The following is a 14,206-nucleotide window of genomic DNA, read 5'->3' as shown; positions in this document are numbered from 1 at the left end:
AATGATGACTTCGGAGGGAAAGCAACTTTGGGTAATGTGGGAGGAGCTCTTCTGAGGCAGATGAGCAATGTGGCTACACTCGCATGACTACCACATTTTTATTCTGTAGGCTCTGGCTCTGTAACAGCTTGACTTGAAGCAGATGCTGCTAAATCCTGCTCTTCTGAGAGAAAAGCTCAGAAAATTTTCCATTTTGGCTCTGTAAGCCAGGTCATCACACTAGCACAAATATTGTAGGGGTGTGGGTGGGATTTGTAGGCATAAGTGAGTAGAGAAGAGCATCATTCATGGCACCTACTGACATCAACTTCAAGGTGTCTTTTGGAGACAAACTCCCAACACTTCTGGTATGTAAAAAAAAAAAAAGCCCTATTGAATGTGTGCTAATCTGAACTGGATTTGGCTCACTGTTCCTGAATTACCTGACCAGCACTAACGGGCTGAGCTAGGTCAGTATTTCAAGTGACAATGGTTTGCCCTGAGAGCTGCCTGAGAGCAGCATGGTGCAGTCCTGTGCCCTGACAAGTGAGCAGCATGCGATGCTTCTTGTGGGGCAGAAGGCAGGGATGTCTTCTTGCTGTGAAGCTTCTAAAGCCTCTCTGCCTTTTAGTGCTCCTTGGTTTGTCATGGAAGTTGATGGCTGCAGATAATCTGGTACCATTAAAATTTGCATGTGTAGCTGGGCTACACTGAGACATCATGTCCCAGTGTCAGGACTTGATAGCACTAAGCATCTCTGCAAACACTGGGTCGTACTTTGCTGTGTTCTCACCTTTCAGTGACAGTGGAACTACTCTGCTATTCAGTGTATGTAGGACAAGATTGGCTTGCCTGAGTATTTGAAAGTCATCCATATACTGACATGATTAGTTATACAGGGTAACTAGTCCTAGCAGTCAGTGTGTTTAAAGCAGCTTTCTCAGTTACTGAATTGATACCTCAAACTTCTCTAATTGGGGTAACTTTGCACAAAAACACAGTTTCCTGGCTGTTGGTGAGTTTATATTACTTATTTTCCACCTACCCATTTGAAAAGTGTCAAAACTTAAAATCCAGTTCCTGGGCTGAGGTAATATTTTCTCACAATGCAAAGAAAAAGCTTATTTGGGCAGGAGAAAAGCTGATGATGTCACAAACTATGCTCAGAAAGTATATTTCTGTAGCCCTGTTTCATTTGGAACTAATTTATTGAGAATCAGCTAATTGGCTCAAGTTCTGCACTGAAGACATGACATAAGATCCCATACTTCTGAAGTACAGCATGACAGTTGTGAGTGATGCCCAAAACACAAGGATGTTAAGGGGTTTATAGAAGAGGCTGGGAAGCAGATCCTGTCGAAGAGGCAGCAGAAATATTTTGGCATGGGGTAAGTGCCAGAACCCTTTGAAAAGGAGATTAAAATGGGATTTTGGCCTGAGCAAAATGCAGGGGCCTGTTTAAGCACACAGGAGGTAGTTGCTGAAGTAATTGGTCCTTTATAAGACTGAATGGGATTTCAGATTTGTTTGGGTATGTGATTTTAAAGTTGGAAATCATTAATATCCATTACCTTGCTACAGTAGAGGTTGCTCTAGCTGTAACCTCTCTTGTCCCTGCCAAAGGTGACCACACCACTTGGCTTGAGTGAACAATACAGGCAAAAAGGACTGACAGTGCTAGCTTATTTCTGTAACTTGTCTACTTCAGACCTGACTGAAAACTTCTAGAAAGCCAGTATCTATTGCAGAGATCTGGTTTGCTGCATCTTTGAATACTTGTGCATCGTATGAAGTTTGCTTAGCCCAACTCGTTTGAATAACAGCACTATGGTACAATACAGAAGTGTCTAACATGGCAAAGTGGGAGCTGAACGGGAAAACCAAAATACATCAGTGAATCACAGCACCATCTCCTGGATGTGCGAAGGCTGCCTAGTATCTTCCACAGAGAAGCATTGCTATTTTTTTACCTGTTACAGTTTACTGGAAGGCTTGGCCAGCTCCAGTTAATATATAACATGAAAGCATGTATAACTAAAATCCCTCGGTAGATGCTTGTTAAAAGACTTCAATGTGAACAGGCACAACTGCCAGGCTCTTGCCTGGTTTGGAGGAAGTACCACCAGGAGGAGGGCAAGACCACGGACATTTCAAATGATTTTGATTAGCTTAGGTAGCTGCTATGTGTTTTACTCTGCTAAGTAACTCCAATGTGATGGCAAGCACCAGCAAAATGTTCTTGCTGGTTTTGCAGTTTCTTTCTCATGGACTCTGCCTGGAGCCACCATAGTCTGCCTGGGGCGGAGTTATGCCTGCAACAGCTTTATTAAATGTCAGCAGCTACAATCTTCAACTTTCCTGAGTAGAGATGTGCCAGCTCTGTTTACAAGCCAGCATAAACAAGACTGTCAAAGGGAACGTGATTGTGAACTTCTCTAAACTGGTCTGAATCTTGGCTGGGCCTGTAAGGTGTACCAACACATGCCTGCTTGGCTGGGACTTAGTGCTTAGGCTATTGTTTCAAGATGGTCTTTTCTTCTTCACACCCAGGTTTTACTTGTTTACCACTTGCCTCTTAGGAGTAAACCAGGTAGGAGCCCAGCTTACTGTCAGTTGACCCAAATGGCGTGTGGCTGTAAGTTGATGAGATCTGCTTTGCAAACTTCTCTTTAAGTTATACCCAAGTATGCTAAACTCCTTCAAATACTGAAGCAGAAGTAGTTGGATCACCTTTGTACCTTCTCTGTGCCACCTGACCCAAGATAATTTTGCTGGTTTTGTCCAGATTCCCTTCCAGTTGAACCTGATGGAACTGCATAGCTCTGCTCTACTTGAAAGCTGGAATTTTATTAAAGATGCTGAGGTGGCTTGTATATCCTCACTTAGCTATTTTCCCCCTTGCTTAAGTACCTTAAGTCAGCAGCAGTGGTTTCCTGGAAACTAATTCTGGGGAGCTGGGAGGATTACTTGCAGAAGCAAAGGTGACTTCATAAATAGGTAGCTGGGGGCGGGGAGGTATCAATATACCACGAAACCAAAACATATTCTATCCTGTTTCCTAATATGGAATAACAGCTTCATTCCTGATAGGAAATTGGGAAATCTCTTGGTCAGTGGTGTGCTGATATTCACAAGTCTAGCTGATGTGTACTTCCAGTTCTCCCACTACAAGAATGGAGGGAGATATAAAATGTGCATTTTACAATCACTGGTTCACAGGGTGAGACTACTGCAGAACTGAGAATCCAGGCTTCTGGCTTGGAATACCTTGCTACTCACTAGATTTCTTGTGTTTCAGCAAAATCCGTGATGGTGCATCTTGATACATAATATGCACTTAAAAGAGCAGCTGGAGTTATTACGAGCTATTACCCCTAAATGAATGAACCCTGACTGCCTTTTAGAATGTCACTTTTTTTTTTGCTATACTGGGAAACAATAGCATGCATATTAACAGCACAGCTCTGATTTTCAACTATGTGGCAACCCGTTTTAGGCTTATTGAGCACAAGTTCCTAATTTGAAACTGGTTTTAACTTGCAAGGCAGACTTGGGTTTAGCATAATGAGTTTGGATGTACTAACTGAATCAAAACTCATTTTTCCATAAGGTTACACGATAGACTGTCTTAACTTCAAGAAGTTCAGCTTTATGATCTTGACCTTGAAGCAATGCGAAGAGTGGAGATAACACAAAGCTAGTCTCGATGAAGTATGCAAGTTTGTTCATTCTGTCAATATACTGGCTTCAACATTACAAACTTTTCAGTCTTATCTGAACTCACTCAATTAAAATAGACTAGATTAATGTGTTAAGTATGCTTTCACATTATGAGGAGTCAATCTGAATACATCACCTTCCTGACTACTAATAAAGTCCTGCAGGGGATTTAAATCACTCTTCAGAGAATCTGCTTAGGCTACAGAGGAAAGCTTAGTAGTGGATAATTTTGATTCTAGTCCCTTGCTGGCTTGATCATACCATTCTACATCATGATGTTAGGCTATGACAAACCTGACTGCTAAGACATGTTTTTCTACTACTTTTAAATATTCATCTTGCTATTAATTTTGCATATCCTTAGTGATTCTGAGATTTCTCAGACTGCTTAAAAGGTGTACCAATGAAATGTGCTAGCTGATGCTGACATATTGGTATGCAGTGTCCTCCCATCTGGGCAAGCTAATGGTCTTCTCAGTCATGGAGGCAGCCCACGGACCTCTCCTATTTCTGGCTGTTAGACTGAAAGATGAGATAACAAATAGAGTTGAGCAGCTTTTTTTATCATCATTATTGTGCTATGCCCTCTGGAAAAGCAGCTGTCGTGTAAGCAGTGCATTTGATTCATGGGACCTGTTGCATCCCCGTAGGATGTGGTCTCATCACAAAAACTAAAAGCTAACTCCACCAAGACAACTTTAAGAGTAGCTATGCAGTTATAATCTGGAGCAACCAGGTGAAATATGTTCAGTTATTAGGTACTCAAAGCCTTCATACAGAGACATTTCTTCTGTGTTAGCTGTTGCTTGTGAATATGTGTGCCCTGCAGTTGTGTCAGTCCACTGGTCTGTACTGAAAGGCTGGCCTTCATTAAGTTGAGGTGTTTGTAAGGAATTTGTATGAACAGCAATTAAGGAAGGATCCTTTGAAGGCTGCTGTTATTGCCTATACATGTAAATACATGTATATAAAAATGCTAAATGTCTTGGTACGAAGGTGGATCTTTGGAGGACTGCTTCCTTGCTCTTTTGTACAAAATAAATGGAATTGCAAAACTGAGCTGTTAAAATATGCAAAATTGTAGCCAACTCCTGAATTGCAAGATAGCTGTTAAGATATATGGTGAAATTAAATTTCATGTTTCGGAACTACTTAATGGATTTAATGGCCATGTAGTGAATAGTGGAGTGAGAGTTAGAGACTTCAGAATAAATGCTGTTTACTCTTGGACTGTTTTAAATGCTAGTAGAGACAATTCTGAGATGCTGCTGCTTAATTTCAAGAAAACCTGTTAAACCCTTCCTTAGACTTGCAGCAACTTGGAAAGCAACAATGCAACTAAACTAACTAAAGTGTTAAAGTAGTAGAATAGCTGCAAAAGACTTTTGCAAGCTAGAATGCTGTGTATTTGTTTATTTATGAATATATCTTTGATAAAGTGCTGTTTTAGACTGTCTTGCTGTATTAGTAATGGGTTGACTGACGTATTTTCCATTATCAGCTGTGTACTGGTGCCTCATTAGAAACCTTTTAAATGCAAAAATCGTGTTTCTTTTGATGGACTTTTTACTAGTACACACAGAGTACAGTGTATCTGGCCTTTGCCTCCCGTGTTCTCTGCTACTGCTGTTCTTTCTGCTCCCCCTCTCAGCTATTTTTTCCAACCATTCACATGCAGGGAGCTAATCCTACCGGGGGGGACCCACCGACTTTCCCAGGAATGCAACCAGGCTTTCACTTTATAATGTGATAGTTATATGTGGACTGGACTTAGTGTCTTCTACTTTTTCTGTTAAGACTGTAGTTCTTCTGACGCTAATGTGGAAAACTCTAGCAGGCAATGACCTTTAATTTCAGCTTTACTCTGTAGCTGCCACTGTAGTATTTCTCAGGTTTTGGAAGTTGGCACAACAGTATAACAACACTAAACAGAATGAGAGAAGGTAACTTTTTTTTTTCTTTCTTTTTTTTCCCCAAATTCCTTTCCATTAACCTCTTTACTACTGGAGTGAATAGCAACCTGTAAAAATTCTGGCAGAAGGGCAGCTATTTCTGCAAGTGCACTGGAACATACTTCTTTTTAATTTGTGGAAATGCCAGAAGTTACAGGCATTGGACAAAATAGGCTCAGAAATGGTTTCAGGCAAATCTCTTTGTTTTTCTATTGTATGTGTTGAACACTTAGCTGGAGGACTCAAGCTCAAAGCTGTAAGGATACAATATAAATTAAAAAACACAGTATAGGCTGCATGTCATCGTTTTCAGGAATCGGTTGTCAAACAGAATTAATAAAAAGAAAATAAAAGATTTATTTCTGCACAACTTTGAATCTTGTTTGCATTTCAGAAATACCCTGTAATGCATTGTCAGCTGTATCCTGAAGTTTTGTACAAAAAGGCACAGTGCTGCTCTTGATTATTTTAAAGCAGTTTAAATTCTGACTGGATGGATTCAGAAGTACAAATCAAGAAGGGGGAAGACTGCATCAGGAGCTTGGGCATGCATTGGTTACCAATTCTGTTGTCTGGCAAGAGAATTTAAATATAAAGATATGTGAATAAAGATATGTGAATAAAGATAGCTTGAATGTGGAGAGACTGGGGAGAAGGACAGGTAGAGAGCAGGTTTCAGAAACAAAAGAAAAGGCTTCATGAGAAAGCTGTGAGTTAATGTATAAATACATGTTCCTAGAGTATGGAAAGCCAAAGTTTCTTAGCTTCCAGGCTTTAGTCTGCTCATGTTCCTTTGCATTGATCTGGAAATGATGATTAATGGAATTTGGCTGGTTGTGAACTTCTGTAAGTTTGTAGAGCTGCATATAGTTTTTGGAAACTTTATCTGGGAGTTGTCTGAGACTTGTAGATGAAACTTAAATACCTTGAGACCAGTTCAGAAGTCCTTATATTTTAAAGTTATTAGAAGTTTTGAGGAAGGGATTTGAGAAATGGGAGAATAATATGTTTTCTGTAACTGCAGATAAATTCATGCATTGATTAGTTTAAAATAGAAATACACTAAAAAGTAGCAAACACATCTCAAGGTTGGGTCGGGTTTTTTTATGGAAAAAGGAAACACTGGATTTACTGGCTATTAAATTAATAGAAGACTATGCTGTATTACGCTGCCCATTCTGTGAAAATGTTCCTATAGGATATGACAGGTAATTAAGTCATCAACATAAAATATTAATATTAAAGATGATACATTCCATTTTCTTAATGCCTTGTACTTCCACATCTATCTATGTGCAAATATGACACAGATTTACTGGGACACAGCAGTCACCTTGAAGCTTGCTCAGTAACAGCTGATTAGCGTTATCTGTTCCAAATGTAAAACAAGTTCAGCTTCTCTGACCTCATTAGAGGGAGCTGAGAGTGTCTCAGTAATAAATGCTCCTTTAGCTCCCTCCAATAATTTGATTTATATGGAAGAAAGTTTTAATGACACAATCCCTGCCACTAACAGACAAGTAGTTGTTAAGGATGTAAAGAAAAGATTCTGAGAATAATTTGACTTTTCACTAGAATTAAAAAGGAAGCTGGAATAGGAAAATGTTTTGGGTTTCTTTAATAGCACACAGTCTGCAATACAATAGCCTTTTCATCCACTTATATTCACAGACATTAATACAGAAGTAAGGCTAATATATCCAGGAGCACATGGTAATCTGTTCATAAACTTAGTGTAAGCACCTGTTCGCTTTTGAATTTGAGTATCTAGAGTCTATGACCAATGAAAATAATTAACCTTCTGGGACAGTTTGTTAGTGTTTTTCAATTACTGAATGTAAGAATTTGGGGTGACAAAATGACAAAGCACTCTATGAGTCTGAAAGCCTGCTTTAAGTTGGATCTAAATCAAAAGTAGAGCATGTTGTGATTTTGAACTGTGAAATGTTCAGAAGCTTGTTTGCTTTAGAATAGAGCAAGACAGTGAATTTTAATCTCCATACTTTGAGTAAGATTATAATGCAAAAATAAGGATTGTAATTAATCTGTTCCAAATACAATTTTGTGTTGATATAAATTAATGTGTTATCCTGAGTCCTTTAAACCTACTAAGTTATTCTACAACTCAAAACTGACAAATAGCAAAATGGCATAAAAGCCTCTTTCTTGTAGTCTGTGATTAGGGAGAATTGGTTACTTCAGGTTGACAAGTATATTAGCAAATGATGCATAAACTTATATGCTCGGTCTGTCACTCAATTTTCACAGTTTTATCAATGTTCAGAGAGTTTTCAAGGCTGGCTGAAGCACAGTGACTTAAGATTTTCCTACTAGCAAAGGAACACACCAAACACCAAGAAGCTCTCTCTCTAAATCCCTTATTTCAGTACTCACTGGCACATGTCACCTGGATAAAATCCATTTATCTTTCAGTTGAAAGATCAAAAATTCTGTCTGTTTTCAGTGCTCTGAATTTGATAGCTTGATCCTACTAAATCTGTTAGCCAGTTTAAGTCCCAATTACTAGTCACAGGAATAAATGAAATCTCCAGATAAAATGACACCATGCTGAGATAATTCAAAAGGAATCAGTGACATGACTTCAAACTGACGCTTTCTTTTTTTTTTTTTCTTGAGATGTGGCTCTTCGAAAGCTGACTATTTATGAAGAAAAAGCACTTTTTTTTTTTCTCCTTTGCTTGCAGGATTCACCTAGAGCCAGAACTGATTTGTATTATCTTTCTAATATTTCCACAAAACATTTTCTCTCCTCCCAGCTAAGAAAGAGCAAGTGTAGGTAGATGAGACATGTTTACTCTGGGCTGGGAAGGCTGCACACTGATGAAGGATCTGACATTTCTGACACCTTCGTATGCAGCTGAGATCACTCACAGGGTACTAAATGGGTGGTTTGGACTCCTGAAGTCCATCATATTCCCAAGTCAGATTCTTCTATGTGAGTTCTTCATGTAATTACTGCTTTGGAAATGGAGGTATGTGCTGCCTCTAGCAATACTTTTAATAACTTCACCTCTACCCCAGCAGTGAATGATCAGACACGCGAAAGCAGACATGGCAAGTAGAGAAACTAAGGCTGACGTGACAAATGTACTTCTTTAAATGTGACAGGAAAACTGGGTCCATTTCACTATGCCATTATCTTCAGTCCCCATTTTCTTATGCTAAATTACCTGCACATGTTGTTGTATAAGCTCCTCAGGTAGCTTTTTGTTGTGGGAATCTGCTTGCCTACCCAGTTTTCCTGTAGGTATCAACATGAAAACAAACTATCCTAACATCTATAGCCTTAACGAGGGAAGGCACGATGGGAAAGTAAGGGGACATCAGAATATGTGTTCTGGTTCCTATGTGCTTTTCTGTAATTTAAGCTATTGACCTCTGGTGTAGAGAAATACAAAAAAACAGCTAAACAAAAAAGCTTGCTTGTATTCTGATAAAGACATAGCAAAAGGCACAGGTACTGTGGGGTTTCCATGCAGAGAAGTTAAAAAAACGCTACCTCTGAATTTTCAGTTTTTTTCTTTATGGGTAGTTTCTGTGTAATGGCATGTCATGGATTGAGATTTATGGTTTGACTCGATCTTAAAGGTCTTTTCTAACCTAAATGATTCTGTGATTCAAGGATATGCAGCTGTACCATCGACTATGTTCCAACGTATAGGACAGGACCAAAGAATAGAATGTGATCATGCAAATAGATGTGAAACCAAAGCTATTGGTGTGTCAGACTGGTGTGGTTTGTGATTAGGAGTCAGATTTTGAAAACATGGAGCTGTTTGGTTAGGCTGCCAGCAGCACTCTGCTGCTAGGGAGTTTGGATGATGATCAGTTTGGGATGAGCCTGGAGCCATGCGGTGGGGAACAGTGCTGGTAGCAATGTGTTGGACATGGATCCATGCTGTCAGGCAGCTCTGCAAGCTATGGGAGCAAGCTGAAGGCTGCCTTACCATTCAGCTCAGCATGGCAGGGAAAGCCCAGCACCTCCTCTCAAAGGTAGGTGACAATAACCTTGTATTTGTGGGCCTCAGCAAGAAAACCTCATTCAAAACAGACGAAGACCGAAGCCAGTGATAGTGTTGCTCACCTGAAGTGCAAGAGTCTTGTGGGTCAAGCATGCATCCAGGTAACGTGTATCTGAGATGTGATTCCCTCCTCAGCCTTCCCATTTCCCATCCTGCAGGAAAGGGTGCATAGTTTATTGCAAATGGGGAGAAGGTACTTTCCTTCCTGCTCAATCCCCTTAGAGTGGCTTCCAAGCAAAAGGAGAGGAGCACGTGGTGGAACTGATCCTCTAACAGCTGTGTCTGCGTTTGATCTTTCATAGCTAATGGCTTAAATGCATTTATAAATGATATTATTATCATGGCATTTCCCCTGTTTCTCTTTTTCAGTTCACCCTGAAACGTAATTCCCTCTGAAGTGCAGTGTGTGAGGGGATACAACCTTTATGCATCTTCATGAGCTATCGCAAATACTTCAACCAAAATTTCATAACTTGCATAAGGATTTAGGCACTCGGCGTGTGGGATTAATGGCTTATATCCAAACCAGCGATTTGCAGAACTGTCATTTGCTTAGAAATTAAAAGCTATAAAAACATTAATTCTAAATGTTCAGGTTCCTATGGTACAAAAAATGTGAAGCCATCATTGCCTTCTAAGCCATGTCAAGGCACATGCTTCTGTTGAAAGGCCTTTGAACATACAAGAAACTTCTCTGCTTGAAAAGACTGTAACAAAGAGAGCAAAAATACTTGTCTGTAGGGAAAGTATTTAAAGTCTAAACCCTTGTGCAACAAGTAGGGAACTATTTTCCGCTGATGTTGTAATTAAATGTATAGCATCTCAGCCAAAGAGCCTGATCCACTAGTCACAGGTTCACTTCAGATTTTAGCAGGCTTAATGCCTACGTGCAAGCATTTAGCAAGATGTCCAGATATCAATTAGTTTTCTAATCGAAGGTCTCAGTCTTGTAATTATCTGCCTTTCTGTTTTTATTGAGATGCTACCCTATCCTTCACACAGTGACCCGTTGATGGCATGGCTTGCATAGCACGGGAATGGTGCAGAGCCTTAGTTTAATGAGCATCTGCTCTGGGCTCTTAAGAATGTGCTTTACCCTTGATCATGGAGTCAGTGGCACTTTGATAGAAGAGATGTGCTAAGGAGTATCTCTCCCCCCTCCTTAAGGAGGTCACAATCACAAAGACCTTGAAATAGTAACACCCATTGCTATGAGGTGTGACAGTATTGTGTGTGTGTGTATATATATAGTTTATACATATTCATATATGTATAAACAGCAGTTTCCTTAATCTTTAAGCTATTTAAGAGCAATTCGTATTTATCAAGAGAAGAACCTCTCTGCTTGACTTGGCCTTCTCCCAAATACACTTTGGTGAGAGGAGGGCTGCAATGGAAAAATACTTGTAAGCTGTTTCAGAGGCTGTTGCTCCTGGGACACCCAGCCAAGATGCAGAAGTCAGCGAAGTGTCAAACTGAGTTAACCTTGTGGTACTCCAGATGTGTGCCTTGAGGGACACCATGCATACCACCACCTCAGTGCCTTGTGCCCTGCTGCTGCTGCTCCCTGGGCAACAGCAAGTTGGGAGGAGGCAGCGTGAAGAGCTAAATAAACAAAGCACTGCATGGTTAGCATCAATGTCACCCTGTGAACTCATGAAGCCAGTCCCCAGTGTCTGTTTGGGAATGACTGTGAGTTATCAGGTGGATAAAAACCTCACCTGCATGGAGACCATTAATCACCCTGAAGGGAATGCTACTAAAATTTGGCTTAACAAAGCTGTCTGAAGGGTATCAAGATGAGAATACATGCTTAGAGATTTGCATACAGAGAGCTCATGGAATTAGCCACTAGCCTGTGAGAAACCTTTGTGTTACTGCCCTTCCTTTACAGAGTATCTAATGTTTGTGGCCCTGCTTCTGGAAAGTGCTGAGTATCATTGCTCCAGAGGACAGTCTGTAACCACCAGCCCTTGTGAAGCACCATGTGATCTCTTGGCTGGGTGAGGGGGGTCTTTTCTAAATCAGTCTCCTTCTACTGACACATCCAGGTGTGATTACTGATGCTCAGGTAACTAGTTATTAATTCAGGGTCCTGGGGGTCTTTACCTTTCTACCAGAGCAATCTCCACCATCTGACAGGTTCTCGCAGCAGGAAATGTTGCTCAACTTGTGGTTCCAGGTTTTGGCATCAGCTATGATTATCTTGGAAGATGATGGCTGGGAAATAATTTCTGAACTGCAGTGTGAAGTGGGAGGAGGTGGAAGGGCTTGTTGCTGCGGCTGCACAGAGAGTAGAAGTAGAAATCCTTGTAGGGCAGAGATATTTCTGCAATTGTGTGAAGGGGCTTCTCCATACAACCTAAGTTATATGAAGGCAGTTTATTGAGAAAATACAGTGAGCTGCAATAATAACCAGGTACCGCTGATTATGACATTACAGTATCTTTCCTGTTTTCCTACAACAGACCTTCAAGAAATGAAAACAGCCAGCTTGAACTAGAGGTAACTGCTTATAGTGACAGGTGGTGTTGAAAACCATCATGTCATTTATCTGTCAATGAAACATGGCTCTTAACAGCATATTTCTTATATATTTGCTTGCTTAAAATTAATACTGTACTTCCTTAAGACAGCTTTTTAATTAAGGTAAAAATTAAGACAACAATTAAGGACCGTTAATTCTGCTGAAGTGCCAATGACATTAAGTTACTCCTGTTTGTACCATTACTTCATAACCAACTGAGCAAGCTGCCCTCATGTAGTAATAGAAACACAAAGTAGGAGACCATGTCTGCACTGGATAGCTTACATTTTCAAAGGACAAGAGAAACAGAGATATTGGTGCTTTTTTTCTTTATCCTATTGTTTTAGTTCTGCTCTTATTTTCCTGTAATTAATCTGTTTCCTCCTGCTTAAAACTTACTGTATTCCAAAGCAGAGTTGTCTATGCCAGCACTCAGCCAAACTATTCAAGTTGGTTCTTTAATTTCTTGTAGTTACTAAGCTACCATCAAAGAGTGTTGGTTTTGTTTTTTTTTTTTAATTAAGGAGATAAAGCTGCCTGCATTTAATAAACCTAAACAATGTTGGCAATGTTTATGATACTCCATAAATGGAATAATGACCATAAAAAAATAAAACTCTTACACTGTGGACTCTAAACCTTGTTCCAAGTTATAGGTTATAAAATAAGGAGCAATTAGTAATGAAATAATAAGCTACAAAGTAATAATTGCTCTTTTTTCCCCACAATGGTATATTTCTCAGTAGTATAAAGTGATAAGCAAATAGTTGAACAACTTAATTTAGTAGACCTATTTCTAATCTCACTTGTACTATTTTCATTCAGGAGTAACTCAAATGTGAAACATTTAAAGTTAGGATAAAGGAAGGTAGGATTCACCTAAAAATAGAATTGTTTTAACTAAATGGAAATATTTGATCCCCCCCCCCCTTTGCATTTTATTTGCAAAGGAGTTTTTATATATTAATCAAATGAAGAACAAGTACTTAAAAGAACAAAATGTAAGGCTCTGAGACAGGACCTTGACCTCCCTTTGAAGTCTGATGCTTGTTACTGAATCTGATCATGTGAATAGTGGTTCTTTCAAAATGGACAGTGGACCATAAGGGTATGAACTTGTATGCAAACACAAGCACCTAAAATTTACTACAAGAACAGAGGCCTTCTGGAATGGAAGAACTGGCAGCAAGAAGATAGTGAGCCTATCTATGTCCCAGTGAGTACAACACACTTAGCTGTGGATGTCAAATGCCATCCCAGCAATTTAGAATATGGTAAATATTCTTAATGTATACTCTAATTTTCTTTTTGGTGCTCACTGCATTTTAAGGGCGTTACGAACCAGATTAGTAGCTCAGCCTTACGTGCTGGTGCACGTAGTTTGGTACTTAGCTGTACTGCCCACAGTTCTTTCCTATTAACATTTTGGCTATGAAAAAAGCAGAAGACAGTACAGCTGTCTTTTATAAAAAGAAGGATCTTTTTATACCAGTGTTTGTCTGATTGCAAATGAATGAGCAGTCAAGCGCCAAAAATTTTCTTAGTTAAATAGTGAGTGGATTACTTCTCAGTGAGCACAGCATGAAATACTACTTCCTACTTTCTGGGAGAAATTATTTTCCTTAATAGAAATGTATTTTTTCTTTTCCAGTTTTCAAATCAAAGCAACAAAAGCCACCTCTTTTCTCTAAGTCCTCCAAAATATTGTCGTAAAGCAGCAACACTTATCAGCAATGCTGAAGTACTTTCAGATGTTGAGATTCCTGCTAGGATCCAGGACTTCCAGGGAGAAAAGGAGAAGGAAAAGGACATGGGAAAATTCCTCATTGCTTGATGTGGTAGAGATTTGGATATCCTGCTTGGATTATTATACGATACAGAAACAGACTTAAGCATCTAAACCAAAAGTTAATCTGTAACTCAAAAGTCACCCTTAATAACTGCAGGATGTATCAGTGAACTGAGATAAAATGTCCCTGTTCAGC

The sequence above is a fragment of the Falco naumanni genome, chromosome 3 (assembly GCF_017639655.2).
Source record: "Falco naumanni isolate bFalNau1 chromosome 3, bFalNau1.pat, whole genome shotgun sequence".
Taxonomy (NCBI): domain Eukaryota; kingdom Metazoa; phylum Chordata; class Aves; order Falconiformes; family Falconidae; genus Falco; species Falco naumanni.
Note: the sequence above shows the minus strand (reverse complement) of the source record.